Source organism: Nesoenas mayeri (genome assembly GCF_963082525.1).
Source record: "Nesoenas mayeri genome assembly, chromosome: 3".
NCBI lineage: Eukaryota > Metazoa > Chordata > Aves > Columbiformes > Columbidae > Nesoenas > Nesoenas mayeri.
Genome location: NC_137544.1, coordinates 57,956,318 through 57,978,567, shown reverse-complemented (window position 1 = coordinate 57,978,567; position 22,250 = coordinate 57,956,318).

Sequence of the window (22,250 nt, the reverse complement as noted above, 5' to 3'; positions counted from 1 at the left end):
GTGAGGGAAAGGCACAAGAAATTAGTCTTATGTTCAGCATTTGTAACTCAGCAGGCTTCCTGTCTGTAATTAGCCCTTTTATGCCATTGCTCCTGCAGCACAGCAGAGCATGCCTATGAACTGAGAGCCACTAACACACTTTTTTCTCAGTTGCTTGCTGTGAAATCGCAGTGACACGGTATGAGGGAAGGGAAGGGTTGGTGTCACCTACAAAAGCTCCAAGATGTGTCTTCGAAAGAGGGTGAAATTTTATGCTTCCAAAGGAGAGGAGGCAAGAGATAAAAAAGGCAACAGCTCCTACCACCTGCTCCCACTTCAGCAGTGCGGCATGTCTGGAGTAAATGGGTGCTCTTTAATATTTACAGTGGCAAACGAGAGAAGAGAAACCCCACCTGTGCTTTGCTCTGTATCCTGCTTCCCGTTAGCACCAGGGGAAACCTGAAGCTCCCTCTGCCTTCTGAAGTGCAGGGGTTGTGTTTGAAAAACCACGCGCCCCTGAAGAGTGCTCACACAAGGCAAGCTGAAGTCACTCCTTCAGAAAACACTCCCTGTCCTCTGACATTGGGATGGTCTCTGCATGCAGAGAGCAATTTTATGGTTGCATCTTGAATGTTTATTTGTGAGCAGATCACTTGACTCTTGCAGTGAAGGGTTAGAACCCGCAGTCCGTATTTTTCTATTCAGAATGTTTGCTGTGCTCTCCTTCCAACACAGCACATATAAAAGCTGTAACATGTGGCAATCTAGGCAAGGACCAAAAAAAAAAAAAAAAAAAAAATCACAGGTTCTTGTCCTGTTGTCTTTCTGTTTCTAGAAAACACCTCCAGCTGAATTCCATACTTTCCTACTTGCAGAAATTAAAGTTGTATTTTTTTTTCCCTTTTGCCCTTTGATTTTAAATGATTGATGCAACAAATTAGCAGTGATTAGACTCTGTAGGTTTGCATTCCTCAACAGCCTCTAATTAGGGATGTAGCCCACTTCACAAGCAGCCTGTCCCCCGAGCGCTGTGTGAGGTGGCTCTGCTGGGGCTGTGTCCTCACAGGGTGGGCTGGGCAGCCCTGCCTTTCCCTTTGGGAAGAGGCCACACCACAGAGGCCACCTCTGTCTCTTTTTGCCAGAGTTTACAGTTATGTCTCTTGTCCTCAGCCAGGGGACAAAGCTTTCTAGCTATGGTGTCTCCCTCAGGCACTGCTCTCGCCCTCCCTCCTCCTCTTCATTCACAGCTGTCTGCAGCCACCTTGGTGGTGAGGGAAAACACTGAAAATGTGAGGAAATGTAAGACTGTAGCAGACATCCTTGAGCAAAAAGCCCTCTGAAAGCTGTAGATGTGTCTTGACAAATGATAATTCTCTTTATTGATAACTCCAGTATAAAATGACTGTTTTTAAAATGGCTTTTGGATCTGATTTTCAAGGTGACTTGAGCCATATCTTTTTCCCTTTAGGGCATGACAAAGGCAGGAGTAATCTGGTGAACATGGACTTCAGCCCTGGCTCAGACTCTAGAGCATGATCACAGTAGAAATCAACCTATTAACAAAGCTGGAGACATGCAAGGTGCCTGCCTATAGATGTTCCTGCCCCTCTTCTGAAAGTGAGTAAAAGATCTGAATGTGTATGAAATAGGGATTTATTTTTTTTAAATGATCACTTTCCTAGACCATAAGTGCCATGGAATCCTGCAGCTTGTGAAGGAAAGACTTTTGTTAACTCTCTTTCAGCAGGGTCATTCCGCCCCCTTAAGTTTAGGGGAGAAGAGAGTGGAAGTCAAATCACCCCATAGGGAGGGCTCTACACAACATTCTTTTGCATTTCACATTTGCCAGTCTGGTATCTATTATTTTGTTGTTTTGACATCTGGATTTTATCCTGTCATTATCACGTTCGTTCCATAGGTCAGAAGATACCTTATCTATCTCAGTTGCAGTCGTGATTTCTCCCTTGCTACTCCTGCTGCTCCTCCAACATGCATCGATATTCCCAGCATGTATTCCCAACTCATACTCAGTACATGCCCTTCTCCCTCAGAGGCTTCCGCTGTTAACGAGCAAGAAAGGTTATACCACCCAGCATTAATAGTACTGCAAGTGTTGAGCAGCTGCTGGTGGTCCTGGTCACACCTGATGCTTGCAAAAAAAAGCAAGTACTCTAACAAGGGCTTCCCTGGTACCACTACAAGCTGTGCAGGAGGATGAAGGGGTGCAGCGGTTTGAGGGGTTTGCACAGCCCAGCTGAAAGTCCCAGGTCTGCCTGAGGTGTGTGGAGTAACAGGGGTAACGCGACCAGCCGTGTCTGTTCTGGGAGGTGTATCCATGGGTTCATGCTCCAGCATTGTGTTGGCATAGTGGGCTGAAAAAGGTAGTAGAAATAGTTGAAAACCAGGCAGGCTGATTCTGAGCACAAGGAGAATGAGCAAAGAGAGAGGAAGCTTTGCAGGGAAGGGCAATATGATAGGCAGGATTCTTCTTTAAGTCATAAACGTGACCCCTGTAGCCAAGATGTGCGAGCAGCTATGATTTCAAGCTGGATGGAGAGAGCTGTGAAGCAGCGCTTTCTTGTGCTGAATCAATGAACTGGCAAGGCATCAGCTGGAGTTAGCCAGGGGCAGCAAGCTCAGACCTACCCTGGTTACAGCAGCCACCCGTTTATAAGAGATCTCTTTACACGATTTTTGTTTTGGGGGTCAGCCATATAATGCTGATAATGACATCATCGGAGTATTGCTTTGTGAATTCCACAGTTTTCAGGCACCAGGAATAAAGATCCACCCACTCTGCAGGCTCCATGTGAAAACTCCTAGAGTGCTTTAAGAGAGGTATGTATTTGATGCAAATAAATGGTATATTCAGAACATGAGTTCCACCCAGCATTTAGTTTTGCAAATTATCATAATCATAGCTAACCCACACAAAACATTCCTGAGGTGTTATGACTGATGGGAAAGCTCTCGTATCTCATAATCCTGAGGTCAGAGAACAGATATGCTGCTTAACTACAAGTGTTTGGAAAGTAGTATTTGGAAATGCTGTCCAGTTCTGGAAAAGCAAGCTGTTTACTCATCCACAATTATTTAGATAAGGATTTCAGAATATATAATTATTTTATGCTAGCACTGCTGTCCCACAGCATTGATCTTATTATTGCATTCAGGAAATACAGTTGAGATTTATTCAGTCTAAAGGCATCATTTCTTTTTTCCTGCAAAATACAAGATTTGAAGACCAAATAGTCTTCACAGTTAAATCCCGAAAACCCAGTGAACACCATGGTTATTGTATGACTGCATCTTTGCAACAGGAAAAAAGAGCTGGGAAGGAGCCATGGCAGCAGGCTTCAGTATGGTCAAAGGAACTGATCTAACTGGGTTGGGGGAAGAAAAGCCCAAGGTGCTGGGCAATGCCCCCAAACTCCTCAGGAGCCTGCAGGGTCCCAAGAGCAAGCTCAGATGAATTTTTTCACTTGTGTAAACAAACAGTTTGCCACCCAAACATGGAACCTTGTCCCCACAGCACCCCTTCCTCTACATCACACCCAGCGACGTGCGCTCTGCCCAGGACAAGGACAGATATTCCCTGGCACCTGAGCTGGGACATCCCACCACACTCAGCTGCCACAGCCCCCTCAGGGCTACCACTAAGGTGGTTTTCTTTACAATAGGAGCCATTGAAATAGTAACAGCAGGAATCGTGTCAGAGCAAATTCTTTTAACTGATATGTTTATGGCACCGTAATGATGGCAGTAAAGCAGAAATAATCTGACTGATCCTTGGCTGATTCAGTCATCTGGAGCACTTTAGAAAACTAGCCCAACTGATCTAATCATGCTCTTGGAGTAGACTAATGAACCATCAGAGGTCAAGTGGAAAAACAGCAACTACATCTCTTTTTCCCACACTCTTGGTGTCTAACAGAGATGCTGGATGTGGGTCTTTGCTCCTGTTCCTGGCACTTCATCTCCACTTGCCAAGAGAGCAAGCATCTCTGCTCTGCTTCCTGGATGTATGAGGCTCTGGCACATCTATTCTCCAGGTTTTGAACCTTGCACATCTTTCAGAGGTGTAAAAGCTACATGTCTGGGAGAATGAATGGCATGGGAAGAGGTTTCTAATAATAGGACTGCTCCTAGGATGTTCTGAGCATTTTCTGTGCCTGTGGTGTCACCTGCTCACAGAAAGGGCTGGAAGCACTCCCAGCAAAATGTGGTTTCATGTTCAGGATAGAAACCATGTTAACGAAGGACTACAAAAATCTGACTGCTGATTACATGATACCTGTAACAACTGAAAAAGCCTTCCCTTCCTGAATATACAGTCTTGATACTACTTTGCATTTACTATTCAACTGTACAATTGCGTAAATATCAGGCAAGCCTTCCATAGCTTTTCTAATACATAAAACAGATCAGGGTGGGGGGTGAAGGTAGAATCCAGAGGAAGCCGTTTGCATAATGTTCCTGAAAATTATCATGCTTGCAATATTTTCTTTCTGATGCTTGAAGCAATGCTTTAGTCTAACAGATATGCTTATTCAAAGTTCTGTCTTTCCTTTGATGTTGTTAAATATGATCTTAAAATATATCAATGAAATTGTTTAAAGCCTAATCAACTTTTACTGCCAACAGGATCTCTTCATTTTATCAGTCCTCACATTGGGTCCAGATTCCTAGTATTATCAAAGAAATAGGCTGAATTAATGAAGGATGCAATAACACATTCTGCATTAGATCTTTGCCATTAAAGCCCCAAAAACCCAATTTCAGTCTAGATAACTGACTGAATCAAAACTGAGAACATACTGAAGGTTTGTGTTAATGGACAAATCTGCACACTTATTTTATGTTCATGTTTCAGATTTCTAGACCACAAGCCACCTCCAGCCTAGAAGCTGCAAAACTGTGACTGAAAAAATGGGACACAAAACCAAACTTGTTTGCATGGTGTCCAGACTGGAGCTGCCTCATGTTAGGTAAGCTGGAATTCTGTCAGTGGGCTGTGCGTCTAAGTACACACTGCTCCGTGTGCTCTTATGGATGGGATACATCAGTTATAAAATAATCCTACTATTTTAAAAGTATTTTTTGTTTAAAAAGAAAATTGATTATATGAGATTCATTTACTAAATAAAAATGTATTACAAACTTATTAAAGTCATGGTTTTAGAAATTAGCTCTGCTTGTTGGTTTTTGGTTGTGTTTTGTTGTTTGGTTTTTTGTTTGTTTGGGGTATTTTTTTAAACTATTCTTTTTTCATTCCTTCTGTCCTTTCTTTCCCTTCCTTCCTTCCTTCCTTTCAAACTTTCTTCCTTCCATCTTTCCTGCCAATTTTCTTTCCTTCCTTTCTCTCTCTGCTGTTTTGTTTGTTTGTTTGTTCGGGTTGAGGTTTTTTGTGTTCATTTGTTTGTTTGTTTTGGTTGGTTGGTTTGGGGGTTTTGTTTTGTTTTATTTGTTTGGGTGTTGTGTGTGTGTGTGGTTTTTTGGTTGGCTGGTGTTTGGTTTGGTTTGGTTTGGTTTGGGTTGGTTTGGTTTGGTTTGGTTTGGTTTGGTTTGCAAACAGATGTTATTCATACAAGATGGCTACTGTAATGGTCTGGCTGGGGCCATCCAGGGAGGTTGTCTCCTGAGGAAAAGGTTCCATTGCCAAGCCAGAGAAGCTGTAATGCCTCCCATGGGGCAGCACCCTCAGCTTTGACACTGACATACCTGGTAGGGCCAGTGATACATCCTGAAGTGCATCCTTTGGGGGAACTTTTAACTCACACATTCGAGTTTAGTTTCATAATGCTCCAATTTTTTCCTCATAGGATTTTCCATGTCTTTTTCTTGAGCCACCTGAACACCACCAACCACAGCCAGGCTGCACTGCACCCTCTGGTTTGGTGACTTTGCCTTCCTCTGCGTGCAACCAGCTCACCGTTCCACCTAATGGGATTTCTACATCCCCCCTCCTTCTTTTATGCTGTTCTCAAAACATACTTCCCATAGCAACCACCACATCAATAGCCATGGATATCATCTCAGACAGTGCTGCTGGCTATGAGGTCTCACAGAGTGTTTTTCCTGCAGCTAAAAAACAGCAGACAGTTCTCACTAACAAATGTTTTTCTTGCTGTTCTCACTAACAAATGTTTCTCATGCCATTTCTACCTGGCCTCTCCCCATAGACTGTCTCATTGACATTTGGTGTATTCAGTGTCACTGTGCCATACTTAATTGTCGCAAACCAGCCATATGACTGGAACCCACAAGGGCCAGTATTTGGCTCAGCAGTTCCAGCTGGACCACTTGGCTGGCAAGGGATGCTGCCTGCAGGTCAGCAGCGTAAACCTCATCTCCCAGAGGAATGTGGCTGTAAGTGAGTTTTTCTCTCTTCTGAACACACTGTGCTGACAGCCCTTAGGTTCCCTTAGCTGCAGCAGCATCGCTTCTGCTTCGTTTCCCATGCACTGGCTCAGTTGCTCAAATGACACAAACCCACCGATGGTGTTCAATAAAATTAGTGATTTTGAGGTCTCTGGCTGCTTTTGAAATTTCTGGCTAATACCAAAAACTGATGAACATATTAACGAAATAGGTTGCACATACTTGTGAATCCCATTGACAATTAATCAACCATTTAATTTCTATGAATAATTACAAAACCCTGCACGTTCACTACAGCTTTTGTTCTATATTTGAAAACAGATTAAACTACCTATAGCCTATTAGGATGCCACTAGTAACTCCTAAGGAGGTTAAGCAAATTCATGGAACAAATTAAGTTCAGTAGAAATAACCAATCTATTCCCACCTTCTAAGTGTTTGCTGAGAAGGCTTTTCCTCATTAACAGTACAGAAGTTCCAGAAGAAGCAGAAGAGTGATAATATACTGTCAATAGTTTTTAAAAAAAACTGTTGGTGTTAACAATTCCATATTTGTATGTAGCAGCCATCCACAAATTTTAGGAAAAATGATGGAAAACAAAAATGGAGAATCACTGCTGATAGGATTTGTTCAGTTCACTTCAGTTATCGGGTGATGAACAGTGGCCTGATTGCAGAATGTGTGTATGTTTCTAGGTGGAAAATAAAAGATACAAAGAACTTCTTTAGTTTATCAGAAAAAAAAAAAAAAAAATTAAAAACTTTCCTGGAAAATAAATCCAGAGGAATTCAATTAGCAACTAGGATCACATTCTTACCAGATAGTGGGACAAGTTGCTTACAGAAATTAAGGATTTGCCGTCTCTTGATGTTTTCCAGAGAAAGCTGGATGCATTTGTAAGAAACATGTCTGGGACCCACGACAGGCGTTGATCATGTGAAACAAGTGGGGCTGTATGGGGCAGGAAGGTAGAACCGTCTGGCAGGCCATCACACCACTGGGCACAGGCAAGTCACCCTTCTGCTTTTTGGGGAGTGTCCTAAGATCTGATCTGCTGTCTTTCAGCTCAGATGCTTTAGCCAGGTGGTGGCTGAAATGGAAGTACTTTGAGGTATCTGCAGGTGGGTACTTCAGTGAGCTGCACTTTACTTCAGATAAACAATAAAAAACCAGATTAAACAGATTAAAAAAACCCTTTCTCAGGGACTACAGAACCAAATGCAGTACATGGACGTCCTGGTACCCCCATCAGTAACAAATGCCCATGGAGAATTGCACCGGTTTTGTCTGGAAAAGCCTTGCATGTCAGCGTACCAGGACTCAACAGCAGTTTTGGGCTTGGTTCTCATCTTTCTTTTGGGCATGGTCCGTTTTCTGTGATTGTCCTGGAGTTTCATTTAATGTATTCCCTGCAAGAATGAACCCGAAACATGAACAATGCTTACAATCCCCTGCTCTCCTCCTCAGGATGCTTTACTTGCTGGTTTTGAGCTTTTGCAGCATGTTTTATATTTGCTACAAGGTACTGGAAATGACTTCAGTAAATGCCCTTTATAGGTATCCACTATCTGTCCCTGTCAGTTCAGCGCTCCTACAAAGCCACTGCTTGGGTGCAGTGACTGCAGCATCATGTTTTCACTGTTGTTTCAGTCTGTTAGAAAAGAGATATTTTCCAAGCTGCCTTTCAGTGCTGCCTCCGAAAAGGTGATGATTTGGGTTCTTTGGTTTAGCTCTGCCCACCTGCCTCACCCTGAGCCACCACGGGCAGGAGGGCACAGAGGAAAGAGAAGAAATTCCTGGGAACAAACCTCATGGACAAATGCAAACCACTAGGAAGCATGGGCAAGAGCCTGAAATAAGAAACAGATCAACAGTTTCCATATTGTTGTTAAACCCTCAGCAATATAGCCACGTGACACTTTGGATTTCCATGCTGGAACCTGGCACTTCAGCAGGAGAATTTCTCTGCTAGACTACGGTAGAAACTCAGCTGACATTTTCCATTAGCATCAGGAAAAGCGTTTGCAGTAGAGAACTTTACCACCAGGGCTTTTTCATGTCTGCTTTATTACTTTTCTAATAAAAAAGGTTTGTAACAACAATTCGAATTTCCGGTTCTGATCTTTCATATCATAAATCAATGTCAATGCTTATTCACATTTTTTCTTAAATAACATCTGGCTGAAGCTGAGCCATTTTAGCAGAAGAATTCAGCACTGATGAAGTGGCATCTTGCCACTTCCAAAGACTTTTAGTCCTCTTCTGTGCAGGTCGGGGGACATGAGAAAACACAGTGGTGGTTTAGCAGTTTTTCCTTACTAGCAAGCTCAACTGTCCTCTGTCCGTAAATCTTAATACACCCCTCCAAGCATATGGTGTGAGTCCCAGTCTTGCTTCTTGCCTGAGAGACATTTAAGGTCACTATGAGAATCATGGGTCTCAGTAACTCATTAAAACCAGTAAATTAATAAATCTGTAAAACATCCTGAAAACCACGAGGTTGTCAAAGTGCTGCAGCCGTTTTATTTGCTGGCAGTTACCGTACAGGACATACTGCAGCTGCCTGCTGTCTTGTGATACATCTGTCGTATCCGACTGAGGCAACCACCAGTAACCGCTGACCCCACAATGGTGTCCTTGAAAATGTGTGTCTGTCTCAGAGTGGAGCCTGGCTGTGTCTGGCAGCAGCACCAGCTGCAGGACTTGTCGGCAACATCCCGTAGGTACCAGCTCATCCTCATCTGCAGTACTTGGTGGTGAGCCTCTAAATGGGGCATACTTTGCGTACTGAAACAAATGTGTGTATCTTTAGCTCTTTTAAGGTGGTTTTGCAGAATAAATCGCTCTCTTTTCCCACTGTTCTCCTTCTTTCAACATCAGGCCCAGCCTGTCTGTCCTGGTGAGGCCCTTCCTGGGTCACTCAGCCAGCAGTGGGGTGGCTGCAGGCACTGCCTCCTCCCCTGAGGGAAAGCAGCTCCCCTGGTGGGAACACCTGAGAGAGGTTTCTGAGGCCACACCACCTCCACAGACCTCTATCTCTTCCCACTAACACCAGAGAGAGCATGGGGAGGGAAGGGGACATGTGTCTGAAATGTCCAGGCTTTAGGGGATCAGCTGCTCTAAGGGGTCAGGTTGGTTCCCTCAGTAGCTACGTGGACTTTGGGATTATGTTCAGCTCCTGCCTCATATTTGGTCACTGCTCCAGTAACTCTCCTAAGGCCTCTTAACTCCAAGCATGAACAATTCAAAAATAATGTGTCTGAAAGACATAATATTAATTTATTAGGGTTCACAGTAAATAAAAAAGGTGAAAGAGGTTTTCCATTTTTCCCCTGTGGCAGTGAGCACCTCAACAACACATTCTCCTAGACTTTTACTTTTCAAAGCTGTTTCAAAAGCTCAAAACCCAACTAAAACAAAACAAAACAAAACAAAAAAAAACAAAACAGAATAAAATCAATCTCAGAAAAAAAAACGTTGAAGTGAATGAGATTTTTAATTTGAAAACTGCAAACAGAAAGTCCTACTCTCTGAAACACAAAACACAAGGCAGAGGCATCCCACTGAGACATGCTCTCCGAAGATGTGGACATTTTTCACTGAGCTGGAGAAGCCCTTTTCCCAGGGGTTTGCAAAATTGTTCTAGAAACAGGGAGGAGGCACCAGCTGGAGAAATTGACATACCTGAATGGGAGTGCTTGCTGTGGCTTTATGCCATGAAAGGAAGCTTGGGTCTGTATAAAAGACTGTCTTTTATTTTATTCTAGTGATCTTGTGTAACACCCCTTGGCTGGAAGAAGGCAGGTCAGGGTTTTCCCATGGCTGCTCTCTCATCTGGCTCCAATGAGGTTGCATGGCAATCTCAGATGCTTCTCTGAGACCCTAGAGGCCCCAGTGTCCCAGCTAATGACGCTGGGTGCTGAACTTCCCAGCACACACTAGAGAGTATCCTTAGAGTAGGGGTGTCGAACTCAGAATCACAGAATGACAGAGTCACGGAATGTAAGGAATTGGAAGCAACCTCGAAAGATCATCTAGTCCAATCCCCCTGCTGGAGCAGGAACACCTAGATGAGGTTACACAGGAAGGCATCCAGGCAGGTTTTGAATGTTTCCAGAGAAGGAGACTCCACAACCCCTCCGAGCCTGTTCCAGTGCTCTGTTACCCTCACCGTGAAGAAGTTTCTTCTCATATTTAAATGGAACCTCCTGAGTAGCATTGCCACTCGTAACTACTCCTACATTTGTACAGTCCTAAGATTACATTCGGCCCTTTGAAGGCAACTGTGAGGCTGATGTGGCCCCCCGCAAAAACAAAATTGACACCCCTGCCTTAGAGGGCACACTAGGGTATTAGTTCACTAATGTCTTCAGCCAGGTGAGGGAAGCCTCCCACTTTCCAGCCCAGTATTTGGTTTAATAGATGCTGGGAGGGAGTCAGGGAGGAGTAGTGATTTACTACAGGTTCAGGGTAAAAGAACTTTCAGGGCCAGGTAAAATTGCTTAAAACGTTGCTTTAAATAAAATGTTAAATTAAAAAGTTGCTTTAAGTACCACTAGGCAAGATTAGCAACAGACATAATCAAAATGCCAAAGAAACAGTAAGGAAGTTTTATTAGATAGCAAATAGTAAAAGGAAATGTACCTTTCTCTGCACAGCAGGGAGGAAAAGGAACCAATCAATAGAGGACTAACGAAAGTATTGAACAATTAAATTGCCTCTGGCATGGCAAATGAGAACTGTAGACAAGTGTACACATAAAATTCGATTTACAAGGTCAGAAGAGGACTCATGCAGCATGAAAAGAAGTGGTATCAGATCCCGCTTAAGAGATGAAGAATATTTTAACTGAACAAAGATTCCCAGCTGGAAAAACCTATGGAGAACCTATGATCATTTCTCGGTGTTCTTAGCATTTCTCCAAGGGGAAAGAGATCATTCTAAGAAAAAAAAGGTCTGGGCAGGTTTTCCTAAAAGGAAGTTTTCCATTTCAGATTTCTATTTCAAAATAATAACGGATGTCAAACAAACTTTATGGAATTTTTAAGACTTGCTATTTTTTGGTTTTTCATGTTTTGTCCTCTGTTTCACAAATGCTGCTGGGACTGGAACCACTTCATAGTTGTGTTAAACTGTTCACAAAGTATTTACAGCCTAAATAGAAACTGGAAACCTCAGTAATCATAAGGAAAACTTTGTGTTAATCCAGTCACAAGGCTCAGGTTCTTTTTTACTTGCTTATCTACACACCTGCTGTTATCTCTAAGTGGATTTTGCAGGACCACTCGTCAATGGCAGTTGTGATACCTGGAGACTGTTGCATTTGTTTTAAATTTACTTTAAATATTAACATGACATATCACAGAATCACAGAATCATTAGGGTTGGAAGGGACCTCTGGAGATCATCAGTCCAAACCACTTGCTAAAGCAGGTTCACCCAGAGCAGATGGCACAGGAAGGTGTCCAGGTGGGTTTTGAATGTCTCCAAAGAAGAAGACTCCACAACCTCTCTGGGCAGCCTGTTCCAGTGCTCTGGCACCCTCAAAGTAAAGAAGTTTCTCCTCATATTCAGATGGAACCTCTTGTGCTTCAGTCTATACCTGTTGCCCCTCATTCTATCGTTGGGCACCACTGTAAGGGGTCTAGTCCCGTCCTCTTGACACACACCCTTGAGATATTTATAAACATTGATGAGATCCACTCTCAGCCTTCTCCTCTCCAGGCTGAACAGACCCAGCTCTCTCAGTCTCTCCTCATAAGAAAGGTGCCCTAGGCCCCTCATCATCTTCACAGCCCACTGCTGGACTCCCTCCAGTAATTCCTTGTCCTTCTTAAACTGTGGAGCCCAGAACTGGATGCAGTACTCCAGATTCGACCTCACCAGAGCAGAGCAGAGGGGAAGGAAAACCTCCCTCGACCTGCTGGTCACACTTTTCCTAATGCACCCCAAGATACTGTTTGCCTTCTGGGACACAACGGCATAATGTTGACTTATGGTCAACCCGCTGTTGACCAGAACACGCAAAACCTTCTCTGCAGTGGTGCTTTCCAGCAGGTCTGCACCTAACCTGTACTGGTGCCTGGGGTTATTCCTCCCCTGGTGCATGACCCTATACTTGCCCTTGTTAAACTTCATCAGGTTCTTCTCTGCCCAGTCCTCCAGCCTGTCCAGGTCTCGCTGAATGGCAGCACAGCCTTCTGGTGTGTCAGCCCTTCCTCCCAGTTTGGTATCATCAGCAAACTTGCTGAGGGTGCACTCAATCTCTTCATCCAGGTCACCGATGAACAGGATTTGACCTAATATTGACCCCTGTGGAACTCCATGAACCAAAGTTCAAATGTTTGTAGTCTTGCAAATGAGGAGATGTACAGTGGACTATGCCTAAATATACAAGAAAATTTTTGTCTGGATAGATCTGCTTTTCTGTCATTGTGGAAAAGGTAATCTTGGAAGTACACATCCCTCTGAAGACTGACAGGACTTCCAGTCTTTCAAGTTCAGTTTCCATAGTGCCCAAATAGCAGACGGTAGCAGGCAGCATTGCCATTACACTTAGCAGGTTCAGGATCAAGCCACGGGATGAACTCTGGTTCTGTCTCTGGCACTAGCAGATGGGAAAGACGGGCTCCTTGTGAGGATGTGACAACTTGCACGTTACAGAAGTGGAATCTTTGATGAGAAAATCCATCTAGTATTTGATGCTCAATATTTAGTCTTACTTATGCAATATTATTATTGTAACTGAGTTTTAGAGGTCACTGCAACTAAGATATGAAGCTTACACAGAAATGAAAATATTTCCTGCCTGAAAACTGGAACAGAAGTCCAGATGGTGTGAAATGGCTTTAGCATGACAGAAAATTGAAAGCAGCTTTCTTTTTGAAGGGCAAAAATAAATTCTTATATGAAACATTACTAACTTCAGCATGTGATGTTTCTCTTTTTATTAAATTCTGTCTCTCTCTCTCTCACCATTATTTCCTATCTCTCGAATTGCCCAAATCTAAATACAGTCAACAGGAAACTAATCTAGACCAAAGCAATTGTAAATGCTTGGAAGATCTCCCGTCTTCTACTTCCTACAATGAACTGCTGTCTGAATTTGTGCCCCAGGTTCACCTGGGGGGAGTCTTGGCAGAAGGATGAAAGGGGAGGTCCACGCAATTTAACCTCCACCAGTATCTCCATTTTGCCCCCTGAGGTGAGCATGGGCCCTCCTTGCTTGGGAGCTCTCATTAGCCAAACTATTCATCTGAAAGAGAAGAAATACTCTCTTTCTTTTTGGTTGTGAGCCCATGTATGGTCCAATGTTCTTCTAGTTACTATTGAACTGAGAAGTAGGTAGTTGCACATCAATTATTTGAGCTTCCTATATAGCAAAACTAACTAATCCACACTGGTTTTGTAAAACTTCTTATTACAAAGGATCCAGCCCAGTTTTCACAGCATATTTTGACACAAGGGCCACTAAAATCTTTCCACTGGAAATGCACTGTACGCTCAATTAAGGCCACTGGCAACAGGTGCCTGTTCTAACTACTTTTTGTAGAGCCAAATCCAAAAAGTCCTGAAGTTGAAAGCTACTGATACAAATGAAAGGTGGATGAGGTGCTAAGCCTGTAGTGTGGCACTGGTTTTCCTCTGACATTTCCCACAGCAATGCAGCAACACAGACATGGTAAACTGTGGCAACCGGACCATGAGTAATTTCTGCTTGACTCAGTCCTAGGATGGTTTGAAATGATCAGACTGTACCCTGTTGCTAAAGATTACCTTGAAAATGGTAAACATGGCATCAATATTTAATAAGACCCTTAGGGAAATGTGGAGAATTACAGGAAGACAAATCTGCCTTATATACTGAGCAGATTAACAGAAAAAATATTAAAAAATAGATAAATATGTTATGAAGGGAATGATTCAACATGGTTTTCAGAGTAAAATCTGTTAGAGTTATTTGAAGATATCAACAAACATACAACTAAAGATGAGCTAATCACAAAATCATTTTAACAATGTCTCTCCTTAAAGTGCATTAAAGAAACTAAGCAATTATGAGTATAAAATTAGCACAGTAATAGGAAATGGAATAACTGTAGGACTCCATAAATGTTTCTAAATCACCATGAAAAGAACGTGAAGAATTACGAGACACTTTTTACTTATGATATTGAATTATTCACAGTAGTCAGAGCTAAGTCCATCAAGACCTGTAAAAAGATTTTATGAGAATATCAGTAAATAATGCAATGTCTCAAGAAATTCAATACTGATTAAAAAAAAAGGCAATACAAATCTATCTTAACTACACATCCACAATAGTGGTCTCTGTATTAGCTATTACTACCCAGGAAAAAGATCTTGCAATCACTGTGATTATTTCTCTGAAAATTTCAGCTTAATTCAGGGCAGTGATCAAAAAGCTAAATGGCATGTTAGTAATTACTAGGAAAGAATTAGGGAATATAAAAGAAAACATCATCATGCCAGACTGTCTATGCCTCTGGAATGACAACAGCGTCTTCAGCTCTAGTCACATCAGCGCAGAGGGCCCGTTCATAGAGCTAGAGAGGTGTAATAATGACCAACAAGGACAAACATACTGAAATACAGAATGGTTCCCATATGATAAGAATCCACGCTTCCAAATAAAAGGGAAATAGCAAGTAGGTTGTTTGTGTTGGTAAGGAGCTCTGCATTGAACTAAGGGGCGAGGGACAAAGGAGGACAATTCCCTGTGCCTGTGGTGGGAAAGATACTGCTGAAACATGAAAATCTCCTTGGGCTGTTAAAGAGTGATCTGCACATCTTATCACCTCCCATAGGCTGTCTTGAGTTTATGAAGTCTATGGTTATATTTTTGTTCGTAATCTGATTGCAGCTTGCTAACAATATTTTTCCTGCATACGATCAAAGATATATGACAGCAACTTTCCAAAGTCCAGGGAATAAAGGTTAAAAAGTTCACAGCTTTTACAGACTAGATGAATTAAAAAACTTTTAAAAAATCATATTTTAAAATACCAAAATTGCTTTACAGTTGTGGCTTTCCTGAAGTGGATATGGTTTCCATATCAATTCACAGGGGATTTCACTTTCAAGTACTCATCCATTCGCCCCCTTGAGCCATGTAAAGATTTTCCACTAACAAGATCCTTCTGCAATAGATTCCATAGGTTGATTATCCACTGCATGACAAACCTTCTGTTTGTTTTGTGTCCTGCCAGCTTCCTTGGATGCCCTTTATTGCAACCCAGTATACTGAAAAGAATAGGAAAGGAACATAGCATAAAAGAATATGAATAATACTTTCTCTCCATTTAGCAGGTTTGGTGATCTAAGAAGAACCAGACTCTTCCACTAGCTGTGGCAATGCTATTTCACCCCCAAACCAAGTGGAAAAACAAAATTGTCATTTCAATTGTAATTATTATTCAGTCAACATTTCTCCTGACTTAATAGCACAGTAAAGACCATTTTCTTTCAAAATATGTCATCATTTCCTGCAGCCACCAATCTATCATACCTTAGCCATTTTGCCTAACGTGTTGCAATTGCCCTAGGAGGGTGTAAATTACCCACATTGTTTACCTGTGAGAAGGAGATCTTGCTAATGGCACCACGTCCATGCCAGGCAAAACTGCATGGCTGCTCCATGGCTGGTGGCCACAACCTCTGGGCCTCCCAGGTGGGGAAGATTTGCAGTGCCCCATCTGAAAAACGGAGCTGTCCCCCAACTCGCTGCTGGGAACACCCTCCTTACCACAACAGCCAAACGTTTCTGATTTGGCATGGCAATAAAAGCATAGCTGTCAATCTCAGTATTTAAGTGCTTTGGGCAAAGCTTGCTACAGGGTGCTAAGGAACCGTGGTGTAGTATGTGCTTTGCCATTCCCTGTGCACACTATGGGCATGGACTCATAGACAACAGTTAGTGGGACATATGAGGAACCCACACCATTCAGCATTTTGCAGCCCACCTCTACTTCTGTGAGAGCTGGGACTGTACCAAATAATACTCAATTCTTTCTTGTTAAATAGAACTGAGTTGCTCTCTAGCTCATTAATTCACTTAAGACTATAACTGTCTTTTACTATTGTATTCTTATGTCTCTGCTCTTCAGAAATCATATTCGTTTTTGGTAATCAGGCTGGTAATCAAAGCCTCCAGTTCCAGACACAAGCTGCCACTCACAAAATCCCTGACGGGCTGGTTGCTGGAAACTGGGAGGATCTGCCAGGGAGAGAAACACTCGGCTGCCCCTGTTCAAGCAGCCACTGCCGGCTGTTCCTACACACCTGATCTCTGCTCTAAATCAGTTCTTACATTCACATGAGTAAAGCAGATCAGGAAAAATTCTGGTTTGAAATAACGTGTTTATTCATGTGAACTACAGTTTGATATGTGTAATACCTATTAAAACAGGGGATAGATTTATTATTCTCATTTGGCTCTGAAATGATGTAGGAAGGGCAACAGTTGAAAAAAAAAGACAGAAAATGTTGAGTTTCTCTAACATTTTGTTTATTGTAAAAACTGGATTGATTATTATCGCATAATTTAATGCATGTTGATTTTTGAGCTCATAAAAAGCATTAATGTGACTTGTGGAACGAATTTGTAAATATGCCCACAGGTTTACTTTGCCATTATTTAACTGTGTTTATCACAGAGGCTCAGAACAAGAGTTTTAAAATATTCACTCTTGGCCTAAGTTTTCTTTCATTTCTGTTAACGCAAATGTCCCACCCCTGCTGTGTTTTCCCTGTAGACTCTTAGGTGAATTTACATCAGTTGGGTAGCAATGGCATTTTCAGTTTTTAAACACACTCTAAAGTAGTCTGATTAAAAATAGGGCTACTTTACACATCATTCCAGTAGCCCAGTCTATAAATAACTGCCTAATAAATACTTACTGGTTCAGGCTTGGGATTCTGCTTCTGCATCTGTCCTCTCAATATGGAAATCTGGATGATGAAAGACACTCCTGAAGGTTACTTTAACTTGAAATCAGTTTCTTTAACTTTGGTGTCCCCTAGCCCAGGTTTTTTTAGCTTCTGGCTGTGTTGCCACTCTGCACTTCTTCTTCTCTCTGGTAAAGCACCTTATGGTTCTCACATGTAAGAATCACAGAATCACAGAATCGACTGGGTTGGAAAAGACCTCAGAGATCATCAAGTCCAACCCTTGGTCCAACTCTAGTCCATTTACTAGATCATGGCACTAAGTGCCATGTCCAATCTCAGTTTAAAAACCTCTAGGGACGGCGAGTCCACCACCTCCCTGGGCAGGCTGTTCCAATGCCTGATAACTCTCTCTGTAAAGAATTTCTTTCTAATATCCAGCCTAAATTTCCCCTGGCAGAGTTTAAGCCCATGCCCCCTTGTCCTATTGCTGACTGCCTGGGAGAAGAGACCAATCCCCACCTGGCTATAACTTCCCTTCAGGTAGTTATAGAGAGTGATGAGGTCACCTCTAAGCCTCCTCTTCTCCAGACTAAACAACCCCAGCTCCCTCAGCCTCTCCCCATAGGTCTTGTGCTCAAGTCCCTTCACCAGTCTTGTTGCCCTCCTCTGTCATACAGAGAAGAGCACACTTCTCTGTTGCCCTTCTTGTCACACAGGTAACTTACATGACATGGGCTTCTGCAACTGCAGTAGAAAGTGGAGGGAACACAAGTGATTACGTGAGCCCTGGCCCACGTGTGACCACGCAGGAGTCTCAGCTGTAGCCACCAGGCTTTGGCCTGTGCTTTGTGCATAACCCAGCATGCCTGCTCACACAATTAATAAAATGTCTGGAGAGCTGCTAACCCATTGGTAAGCTTTTCTCTCTCTAGTTTAAGAAATGGTTTCTTTCGAAAGCTTCCTGATTTATTTTTATGATTTCCAGAGTAGGTGTTGGTTGGGTATGAAGTTTCTCTAATATTGGTGGAGTGTAACTCAGCTGCTGCAACATGTTCAAACCAGGCTGTGGGGTCTCTGTTGGGCTCCTTTATTTTTAAACTGGTCATATACAGACCTACAAATCTAAATAACGTGGATAGTGAAGGATGAATTACACAAAACAGCCAAACATGAGCATTTCCATGTGGCATAGCCCCCACCAGATGAGCACTGCATGATGACCCCAGGCAAACTAGAGACAGGAAATGACTATGTGCAATATGGAGATTTTTATCTGGTGTTCAGTGTCTATTTCCCTAGGTTTCTATTTGATTTTGGCCATACGCCTGCTGTGCCTGTGTGACTAACCCTCTGGGGCCAACCATGGCTAAAGCAATCTTCTCTTTGGATTTATCAAGAGTGAGAAAAGGAGAGAGGGTAAGGAAACACCAAACATTTTGGCAGAGCCAAGTGCTATGGGATTTCTATCAAGCATAATGATTAACAAATGCTAGCTGACACTTCTGAAACTTCCTTTTTCTAATTCTTGCAAGGACCAGTTTGATCCTGGAATATTAATAGTAACAGTAATGCACTCATGCCTAAACTAATGTAGTATTTGGATGGAAATATCTGCTGGTGTGGGGAACAACTCACATGGCAACGGAGGACTGGGCTAGGTGGCTGGCTGTGCTGTGGCTATGGGGTGATGTGGTGCAGGCAGGGAAGTGGAGGATGATGTGACCCACACACCGGCACTGTCCCTGCCTGGGCTCCTGCCTGAACATACACTGAGGCATGGCCGGCCTTCCTCAGCGCCCCCTCCTCCAGGGAGGAACAACGCAGATGCCCAGCCAGGACTTGGCTCTCCTGCCTGGTACAGGACACATAGAAACCATCTCTTAGCTTTTTTTCTGTTATGATGACTTCTCATCTGGCTCACCCCAAAGCTGGGCCAGGCCCTGTGGTGAGTGTCCCTCCATGCAGGAGTCAGCTGCTCCCCTACCCCAGAGCCAAAGTCCTGCTCTGACACGGGCCCCCTGTGCAACTCTGATTCGGGCTGCTGAGCAAGAGCTGTGAGACAGTGCGGGAAGAGGCCAGCAATGCAAAATTGCCATGTTGGGAATGCCTGGGTCATACAGACAGCGGACCAGCATTGGTGGAGGGGTGGCAGGTGGCAGCGCAGCACTGGGGAGGCTCCAGTTCAGGGGACTGCAGAGATGGACCTCTCTCCTGTCCAATGTCCACCTGGCTGGCAGAGAGACTTTGGGGTGAGGAGCATGCTCACGCTTACCTTAGGAGTTTGTAAAAATCTCTTTTTTTTATAGTGTGTGTTGTGTAATAAATGATCACTTTATGCTTTTGAGTTGTGCATGTCCTCTTTGCAGAGTCTCTTTGTGTCTAGTTAAGGATTCACAAAGAAACTGACATGAAAGAGAGGACATAAAATCTTTTGAGCTAAAACTCACTTGCGTTCACCTTCCCAGCCCAAATTTTGCCATGCTGGTGGGCTAGTTGTTCATCCAGCTTGGTAGAGCACATAGTTCTTCTCCACAAAGACACAAGACCCCCATACATGGTCTTTTAGTGTCTCTTCTTGGCTGTAGCGACTTCATTCACTAGAGAGAAGATCCTTCTTCCCTTTGATCCCATGGCCTCCAGCCTCTGTTACTCCATCAGACTTTCTAGTGTAAATTATTAATGTCTATGAATTATTTATTCACATTGATGGTCCAGAAATACTACACTAGTAAAAAACCCAGAAGTTTAACAAGTAATTATGAAGAAGCACCCCTGCAGCTACCACAGATTAAAGTTGTCTGCCAATAGCCTGAAGTTACAGGATAGCAACACGCCAAAACAACACAAATTGATCTGTGGTTTCTCCGTGCATAACTTTTGTGTGACTCACTAAGTCCAATGATGTCTATGTGTTTAATTTGTGATATTTTTAAAGTAATAAATCCTCATATACCGAAAATGCAAGAAGTATCTGGTACCCTACTGACTAAGTTAATTTCCAGTCTCTAAAAAAAGTGCATAACTTCATTTCCTTTTTTATAATCTTCTTTTAAAGTACAAATTAAGTGGGCATCCTCTGTATTCCAGTGCCTTTCCTGTATTTCTAGAAGAATTATTACTGTGTCTAGACAAAAAATTGTGGAATGCATATATAACAAAAATGCCAGGTAATTTACAATAAATGTTAGTTTGATTAATCTATTTCTGTATGTCTGCTACATCTAATACTAAAAAGCAGTTTCAGTTACGTTTCCTTGATGAACACACTAGAGATTTTTTTTATGGTTTAAGTGTAACAGAGCTATACGTTCTAGAGACCAGTCCTGCACTTGAAGCTTTTGCCCAGAAGGCTGAAGTTAGGAATATCTGGATTCACTAAAAAATTAATCCGCTTTTCCTTTTTGCATGTTCACTTTTGAAATGGTTTTCTTACCCTTGCAGTATTATTAGTTTAGGATATTGGTTTAGTAGTTCTCTACACATTGTCTTTGTTAGCAATTGTTCTATAAACAAGAGTATCCACCCCGGTGCAGTGATGCGTCTCATTTTAGGGCATAATGGCAAAGCGGCTTTCAGTTTATCTAGTTCTCCTATTTGCTTGGTGATTGTGCCTGGTCTTGCAGGGGATTTATATATATATATATATATATATATATATATATATATAATTAAACTAAATAAGTTTTCTTACATTATCTATACAAAGAATAGACATTTCATTTCCTCTTACCTGTGATTCGTATCCCAATTTCCTGTACTTCACAGGCAGAAAGTAACTCAGCCAGCAGCTTGAAGCTGCAGCCATCGCGCTCAGCCGTTTGCAAGCGCTCACTCATCTCTTTGGTTCTGGAGGGGACAGGTTTGTTCCCCACTCTGCTCCACTGGCTGGCAGCATCCGTACCCCAGAATTTAAGATTTGCAATGAATTCCTATAGCTCTCTGTGTACTCGAGTATTTCACTACTTGGTTCACTTCGATTTCTGGACACAGCAGCTCAGTAGACCTACATGATGATAAAGTGTACTAGTAAAAGTAGTTTCAAACACATGCTAGGGTTCTTTGCTTCTTCCTGCTCCATCTCCTCGAGCTTCATCTTGACCTTCCCTTGACATCAACTCTATCCTGCAATATTTCTTGTAGCCCTTCACTTCAGTGCTCTGCCAGAGCAATATTTCCCAGCCCCACACTCGTTTGTCTCTCCCTCACAGGTGTATTTGATTGGAAAACGTGGCTGGGAAATGGGACAGTTGCCTACACAGCGCAGCTGAGTGACAAACACAGGTGTGCAACATTTGACTCACTAGAGAAGGCAATCATTTTGCTTTATGTCATCCTTTATTCTTCTAAACATTTTGACTTATTACATCTTTCTTATAGTGGCAGCTACGTTTGAACTTTATCAGTAGCTGCTGGTGATTCTTTTTGGCTTTGTTTTTCTATTTTGGTTGTGTGAGTTATGACTGAAGTGAAATCATATCAACATGTTTTCTTCTTCTTCTCTTATGACTGCTTCAGTGCCTGAAGTTCTCTGTGTGGCTAGGAAAAAAAAAAAAAAAAAGAATTAAAAATAGTAAAGATTCTGAAAGCACAATGTTTTCCATGACTTCTAATTTAAATTGTAATTTTGCTAAAAAACCCGCACCAGAATCTCTAGAGTCAATCCTGACCTCAAAACATCTCTGCCTTTCGTACTTCAAATAAAAACTCCTTTTATTTCAAATGAGCTTCTGCTGAAATTCTAATTTGTCGCTTCTTAATCAACTCCTTTTAACTACCCTAGTTCTGCATTTTTGATTAGTTTAATCCTTAATCACCAAGAGCAAAAGGGGGATTTTCCAACAATGAGGAGAGTCCCTAGCAAGAAACAGTTCCACGTCCCAGTGTCTGCTAATGCATTTTGTGTCCAAGAGTCACTAAACAAACCACATAAATAGCAGTGGGAGCAGAGACCAGAACGCAGCCAAACTCCAGCCTCTCG